The sequence below is a fragment of the Glycine max genome, chromosome 14 (assembly GCF_000004515.6).
Source record: "Glycine max cultivar Williams 82 chromosome 14, Glycine_max_v4.0, whole genome shotgun sequence".
Lineage (NCBI taxonomy): Eukaryota > Viridiplantae > Streptophyta > Magnoliopsida > Fabales > Fabaceae > Glycine > Glycine max.
Window position 1 is genome coordinate 35,378,342 of NC_038250.2, and position 7,903 is coordinate 35,386,244.

At 35.5% G+C, this 7,903-nt stretch overlaps 1 non-coding gene across 1 annotated transcript; it reads right to left on the bottom strand.

Annotated features, from left to right (window-relative positions):
* Positions 1 to 4,965: 4,965 nt before the first annotated feature.
* On the bottom strand, positions 4,966 to 5,072 carry LOC112999430 (small nucleolar RNA R71). Its single transcript, XR_003264617.1, has one exon. It is a non-coding gene; the product is annotated as a small nucleolar RNA R71 (small nucleolar RNA).
* Between the last annotated feature and the right edge of the window lie 2,831 nt (positions 5,073 to 7,903).

Below are 7,903 nucleotides of genomic sequence, written 5' to 3' on the forward strand. Positions count from 1 at the left end.
ACTTGAAATGCAAAACAAAGTCTTGCTTTTATAGACTCTTCATGTCTGGTCAAGAAGACCATTTAGAAGAGTTATAACTTTTAGAAAAGCTTAAAACCAATTTGAAAAAGTCAAAAACCTTTTTGAAGAGTTATATCTTTTGATTTATCAGAAACAATCACTGGTAATCGATTACCAAATTAGTGTAATTGGTTACACAAGGCTTTTAAGTGAAAGGATGTGACACTTCACATTTGAATTTGAATTTCAACGTTCAAGGGCACTGGTAATCGATTACCAAAAAATTGTAATTCATTACAGTCTTTTGAAAATAATTGGAACGTTGTAAATTCAGTTTGAAAACTTTTTCAAACTCATTTTGCCACTGGTAATCGATTACAACAATATGGTAATTGATTACCAGAGAGTAAAAACTCTTTGGTAAAGGTTTTGTCAAAAACTCATGTGCTATTCAAAGTTTTAAAAAAAATTTTTAATACTTATCTTGATTGAGTCTTTTCTTCATTCTTGAATCTTGAGTCTTGAATCTTGATCTTGATTCTTGAGATCTTGAATCTTGAATCCTTGATTCTTGATTCTAGGCTTTCTTCTTGAGTCTTGAATTCTTCTTGATTCTTGAACTCTTGACTTGTTCTTGATTCATTTGAGATGTTCTTTGATTCTCTTGAGTTGTTCTTTGAATTTTGAGCTTTTTGTTCATCACCTTTGTCATCATCTTTTGTTGTCATCATTGTTATCATCAAAACACCTTTAAATCACATTCATCATGAAGCTTTGCTTCTACACATACATCCCCATAATTGGGTTCCCTGACCCCAACTATGGTATCAAAAGCTGTAAACAAACAATAAACTCCCCTCACCTATCTATATCTCTCTCTTAGTTCCTTGCAGCATTGTTCTAAGATCTCTTATGTTCACGTCCATTCGTCCAAACACAGAGCTCTATATACCAAATCAAAGATAATTCACTATAGATTTCAAAGACAAGGTTAATATTAACTTTTGGGGTCAAATACCCATTCAATTTAAAAAGAGGCTAAAACGGTGTTTTGAGATTCATATCAAAGAGAGCTCATTTTAAATTTTTAATCATGCAACTATGATCAGGGTTCAACAAATGTTACAAAAGCAAAGTCTATTTTATAAAAAGGCAACTCTTACAACGTCTTTTTTTCAAGGGTTTTTCAAAGGAAGTGTAAAAACATCCAATAATGGTTCCCAAGTCAGAAAAGATGCAAAGATAGGCTCAAACTAACAAGGAGAAGGCTTAGAACCACGGTTACCTCGAAGAAACCATGAAGGAAGGATTGGAGGCTTCATTCTCTACCGAATCCTCGAGTTGAGTTTTAAAGATTCCACTCCGATTAAACTGTTCTTCTCCGTGCGGTGGTCTGACAACAAGCAAAGGCGGCTCGTGGCAGTCACTGGTGGTCAATGGTGGTGGAGAAGGAGGTTGGGGGTGTTGAGGGAGGGTTTAGGAGAAGAGAAGGAGAAAGAAATGGCTCTTTTACACTCCTGGATGTATTTGTAGCCTGCAACACTCGCCCAGGCAAAATTTGACTCGCCTGGGCAAGCTGATCCAGCTCAAATTTTACTGCTTCATTTAAAATATCATATCTCATACTCAAGATGTTATATTGCAAATACCAACAGTCAGAATCTGAAAAATCAGGTTGTAAGCCTACATTCCAAATTAGAAAGCGATCCAACGGGTAACGAATCCAGGATTGCGGTTTTAGTGGAACATGTTTAAGTAAAACTTGAAATCTCATAATTTCAACCTAAGTCAATAAAAGTCCACATAACTCAACATCCACATCAAGCAGATCGAACATGGCTAACTCACACAATACCTTAACTCATCCAAATTAATCAAGTAATCAAATAACACAAGAAAAACATCAAAAATCTATTTTCAATTATCGAAAAACATCAACCAGACCTGACATTGCATTTGCTGTTGGAGTTTTGGAAAGATATCAGAGTGATCCAAGTGTTGGCCACTGGAAAGTTGCAAAGAAGGTAATGAGATATCTTCAAGGAACAAAGGACTACATGCTCATGTACAGACAAACTGATGATTTGAAGGTGATTGGCTACTCCAATTTAGACTATGTTGGTTGCATTGATACCAAGAAATCCACTTCTATTTATATTTTTATGCTAGCTGGTGGAGTTGTATCTTGGAGAAGTGCAAAGCAGCCCTTGATTGCTACTTCCAATATGGAGGCTGAGTTTGTTTCTTTTTTTATGGCTATCTTGCATGATTGAAGAGTTTTATATTCAGGTTTAGAGTTGTAGACTCTAGGCTGTTGAAGTTGTACTATGAAAACTCTGTTGTAGTATTTATGGCTAAGAACATCAAGAGTGGAAGTTGAAGTTAGCACATCGACATTAAATATTTATCCATAAAAGAATGTGTTAAAGAAAATAAAGGGGTCATTGAACATGTTAGCACTGAGTTAATGATAGTTGATCATTTGAGTAAAGACATGTGATGTGCCATTATTTTCTCCTATTTCTTAACCCTTTTTGCACCATTTTAAGTACTGATTAATCTTAATTGTCAAATTAATTAGGCAGTTTTATTATTTGGGCCCATTCAGCTAATTTGATGTTTTTAATCCAATTTCAGGAATTAATGAAGCATTGGGCTTGAATCCAAAATTGGGCTTGGACTTGAAGAGGGTAGACTACTTTATTCTACAAAATTTTATCTTATCTAGACTTTATCTTATCTAGATATTATTTAGATTTGATCTCATCTAGATATTATTTCATCTAGATCTTATCTTATCTTATCTTATCTAGATTTGATTCTATTTTATTTATGGGCTTGGATTTAAAACAGATTTGTAAGCTTTGGGGTTGGAAAACTATATAATAGCACCAAGGTTCTAGTTTAGCCCTCTATCCTCTCTTCTCTTTCCTTTTTTTTTTTGTTTTTGCAATTCTAGTTCTGACTTTTCGTTTAAACAATAAAATTTCGTTCTTTAATCTATAATTTTGTTCTCTATTGATTAATGGAAGGCTAAGTACCCAACCTTGTTTTCTCTTGAGGATCAAGCACACTTCTCTTTGAGGTTCTATTATTACTGTTAAATTCTATTCAGTTTTTCCTCTTCACTAATTACTCTGAATTTGTTGCTATTAATGCATGCATGCTTAGTGCTTGATTAATTGTCTCTGCGCTTAATTTACGTTCATGCTTAATGATCGTTTATGAGTAATTGGTGTATGTGTTGCTTAATCACATAATGAATGCCTTATGTTAAATTTCGCTTAGTAATTTAATTTAGGGTTGGATTAAGTGGTTGAACTGATAAAGGATAAATTCTCGCAACCTAGGATAAGAGACTTGCTTGTGAATCAAGGGGAAGCAACATATTTTAATTCTGACATTTTCTAATTCAATTTTACTCGCTGTTTAATTTACAAAAGCAAACAACCCCCCCCCCCCCAATTTGTTACTATTTCCTACTATCAGTTATGAACATTTAGTTTATCATTGCTCATTGGGAAACGACCTAGGATCACTTCCTAGTTACTGCATTTTAATGTTTATTTGATTCGGGTACGGCCTCGATCAAATTTGGCGCCGTTGCCGGGGAGCAGTGTCCAAAGGTTCATAATAGCTAGTGTCGTGTTAGTGTTTAATTCTTTCGTGCTGTGTTAGTATTGTTTAGTACCTTGTTATTTTGTTTATTGTGTGTTCTGTTTTAGTTTTTCTGTTCAGCGCTTTCCCTGTTTCAGTTTTGGTGTTTTGCTGTGAATAGTGTTTTGCGATGGATTTAGCGACCACTTTTGCTGAATAGAACACTTGCAGGAAAACAGGGTAGTAGTGGAAATCCCTTAGCGATGGATTTTAGAGACCACACTTGCTGAATTAATTGAGATTTTTTGTTTTGGTAGCTATAGTTGTTATTTTTGGCTGAATTTTTTTGTGGTCACTTCTTTTGATCCATATTTTGTGGGAAAAATAGCTGGAGCCCTTAGTTTGTTCAGAGTTGAAAGTTCCAAAAAAGTAGCAAATTTGATTTTTGTCAAAACATCAAACGACCATAACTTTTGCTCCGGTTATCAGAATCACAATTATTATATATGTATTTGGGGTAGAAAAAAATTTCCCATGCCATGGCAGCCCGCCATAGGCCGGCTGAGGTCTCTTTCTTCCAAAAATTGCGATTCTGTCAAAAGTTTTTTATTTTCCAAGTATTATTCTCTTATTTTTCTTAAGTTGTCATTTTTAGCTTCTATAGTTAGACTTTGAATTTCTGTTTGAATTTTTTTGGTGCTATCTTCTCATCATTTTATAAGGTTGCTCACAAAATTTCAAGTCATTTGGATATCATTTAATGGTAGCTGTAGTTCAAACCTTTATTGTTACTTGCATAAGAAGGCAACTAGTTGTGCATGCTGAATATAGTGTATGACTAGAGGCAATCCATCTGACTTACAACCCTTTGATCCTGAGATAGATAGGGCATTTCATAGATTAGTTAGACATCATTTAGTACCTTTTGAGCATCCTGAGCATTCTGTTATTGGTGATTTTGAGCATTATTATTTTGAACATTCTGAGAACATGGCACAACCTCCACCCCGTGAGAGGACTCTAAGGGAAATGGTTGCACCTGATTTCACCTACGAAAGCCTGTGCATCCAATACCCTGATGAGGATGTCCCATATGTTCTTAAAACTGGACTGATCCATTTGCTTCGAAAGTTTCATGGCCTTGCAAGTGAAGACCCACACAAACATCTGAAAGAATTCCATATTGTCTGCTCCACCATGAAACCCCCAGATGTCCAGAAGGATCACATATTTCTGAAGGCCTTTCCTCATTCTTTAGAGGTAGTGGCAAAGGACTGGCTTTATTACCTTGCTCCACGGTCCATCACGAGCTGGGATGACCTCAAGAGAGTATTCTTAGAAAAAATTTTCCCTACTTCCAGGACCATGACCATCAGAAAGGATATTTCAGGAATTAGACAACTCAGTGGAGAGAGCTTGTATGAATACTGGGAGAGATTTAAGAAACTATGTGCCAGTTGCCCTCACCACCAGATTTCTGAGCAGCTTCTCCTTTGTGAAGGACTCAATAACATGGAGAGAAGTATGATAGATGCTGCCAGTGGTGGAGCCCTTGGAGACATGACCCCTGCTAAAGCCAGAAATTTAATTGAGAAGATGGCTTCAAACTCCCAGCAATTTAGTGCCAGAAGTGATGCTATTGTCATTAGAGGAGTGCATGAAGTAGCCACAAATTCATCTTCATCAGCCAAGACTAAGAAGCTTGAAGGTAAACTAGATGCCTTGGTTAACCTGGTAACCCAACTGGCCATGAATAAAAAATCTGCACCTGTCACCAGACTCTGTGGTTTATGCTCCTCTGCCGACCACCAAATAGACCTTTGCCCTTCTGTGCAACAATCTAAAGCAATTGAACAACCTGAAGCTTATGCTGCAAACATCTACAACAGACCTCCTCAACCTTAGCAGCAAAATCAGCCACAACAGAACAATTATGACCTCTCCAGCAATAGGTACAATCCCGGGTGGAGGAATCATCCCAACCTTAGATGGTCGAATCCTTCACAACAGTAGCAACAATAACCTTATTTTCAAAATGTTGCTGGCCCAATCCAGCAACAACAACAACAACAACCCCAGAAACAACAAACAGTTGAGGCTCCTCCGCAACCTTCCCTTGAAGAACTTGTGAGGCAAATGACTATGCAAAACATGTAGTTTCAATAAGAGACCAGAGCCTCCATTCAGAGCTTAACTAATCAGATGAGATAATTGGCTACACAGTTAAATCAACAACACTCCCAGAATTCTGACAGATTGCCTTCTCAATCTGTCCAGAATCACAAAAATGTGAGTGCCATTTAATTGAGGTCGGGAAAGCAATGTCAAGGACCTCAACCAGTAGCACCTTCCTCGTCCGCAAATGAACCTGCCCAACCTCACTCTCCTCCAGAAAAAGATGATGACAAAAATTTAAAGAGTAAGTTACCTAACAATTTCTATGCAGGTGAATCTTCAACTGGTAATTCTGAGTAAGTTACCTAAAAATTTAAAGAGTAAGTTACCTAACAATTTAAAGAGTAAGTTACCTAACAATTTCTATGCACCTTTGGGATTTAGCTACTTATTCCATATTTTTCCCCCTACCTTGTCCTTGGCCCCATTACAACCTTTAAAGACCTTTTGATCCTCATGTGCATGTGTTTGTCAAGTTGTTGTCAATTTTAGAATTTTGCCAAGTCTATGTGGTGTTTGTTTTCATGGGTGCTTCGAGAGTAAATAGTAGCTTAGACACTTGAGAGATAGAGTGTATATCTTGTGAGGCTTTATCATTTTTCATTCTTGAGCTTATTAACTATTTTGCCATGATTGGGTTGCTTGAATGATTTTCACGAATGTCTTGACTCTTTGGATCTCTTCATGTTAGATGTTAACCATTCGTTTCATTCCTTGATGTTCATTGAGAAATATGTAAATGTTTTTGTTTGTCTCTCTTTGATATCCTTGGATTTTGTTCTATATTTCATTTTGCTTAGGAGTGCAAAAGGCTAAGTATGGGGGGTTTTGATGTGCCATTATTTTCTCCTATTTCTTAACCCTTTTTGCACCATTTTAAGTACTGATTAATCTTAATTGTCAAATTAATTAGGCAGTTTTATTATTTGGTCCCATTAAGCTAATTTGATGTTTTTAATCTAATTTCAGGAATTAATGAAACATTGGGCTTGAATCTAGAATTGGGCTTGGACTTGAAGAGGGCAGACTACTTTATTCTACAAAATTTTATCTTATCTAGACTTTATCTTATCTAGATATTATTTAGATTTGATCTTATCTAGATATTATTTCATCTAGATCTTATCTTATCTAGATTTGATTCTATTTTATTTATGGGCTTGGATTTTAAACAGATTTGTAAGCTTTGGGGCTGGAAAACTATATAACAACACCAAGGTTCTAGTTTAGCCCTCTCTCCTCTCTTCTATTTCCCTTTTTTTTTTCGTTTTTGCAATTCCAGTTCTGACTTTTCGTTTTAGCAACAAAATTTCATTCTTCAATCTATAATTTCGTTCTCTATTGATTAATGGAAGGCTAAGTCCCCTGCGTTGTTTTCTCTTGAGGATCAAACACACTTCTCTTTGAGGTTCTATTATTACTGTTAAATTCTGTTCAGTTTTTCCTCTTCACTAATTACTCTGAATTTGTTGCTATTAATGCATGCATGCTTAGTGCTTGATTAATTGTCTCTGCGCTTAATTTACGTTCATGATTAATTGGTGTATGTGTTGCTTAATCACATAATGAATGCCTTATGTTAAATTTTGCTTAGTAATTTAATTTAGGGTTGGATTAAGTGGTTGAACTGATAAAGGATAAATTCTCGCAACCTAGGATAAGAGACTTGCTTGTGAATCAAGGGGAAGCAATGTATTTTAATTCTGACATTTTCTAATTCAATTTTACTCGCTTTTTAATTTACAAAAGCAAACAACCCCCCCCCCCCCCCCAATTTGTTATTATTTCCTACTATCTGTTATGAACATTTGGTTTATCATTGCTCATTGGGAAACGACCTAGGATCACTTCCTAGTTACTTCATTTTAATGTTTATTTGATTCGGGTACGGCCTCGATTAGCATTCCAACAAAGAATTTTATGGATCATGTAGTACAAATGGGACTTGGTTCCATATTATGATATTTATTCTACATACATTTATTGTTTTGATAAAACTCTTATTAATTTGATGTTTTCTTATATATTTTGTGCATATATTTATTTATCTTGAGAAATTTAGTTTTGGCCTAAAATAAACATTGGTTTATTCATTAAGTTAAGAGCTAGTGTTGAGAGACTTGATATATTA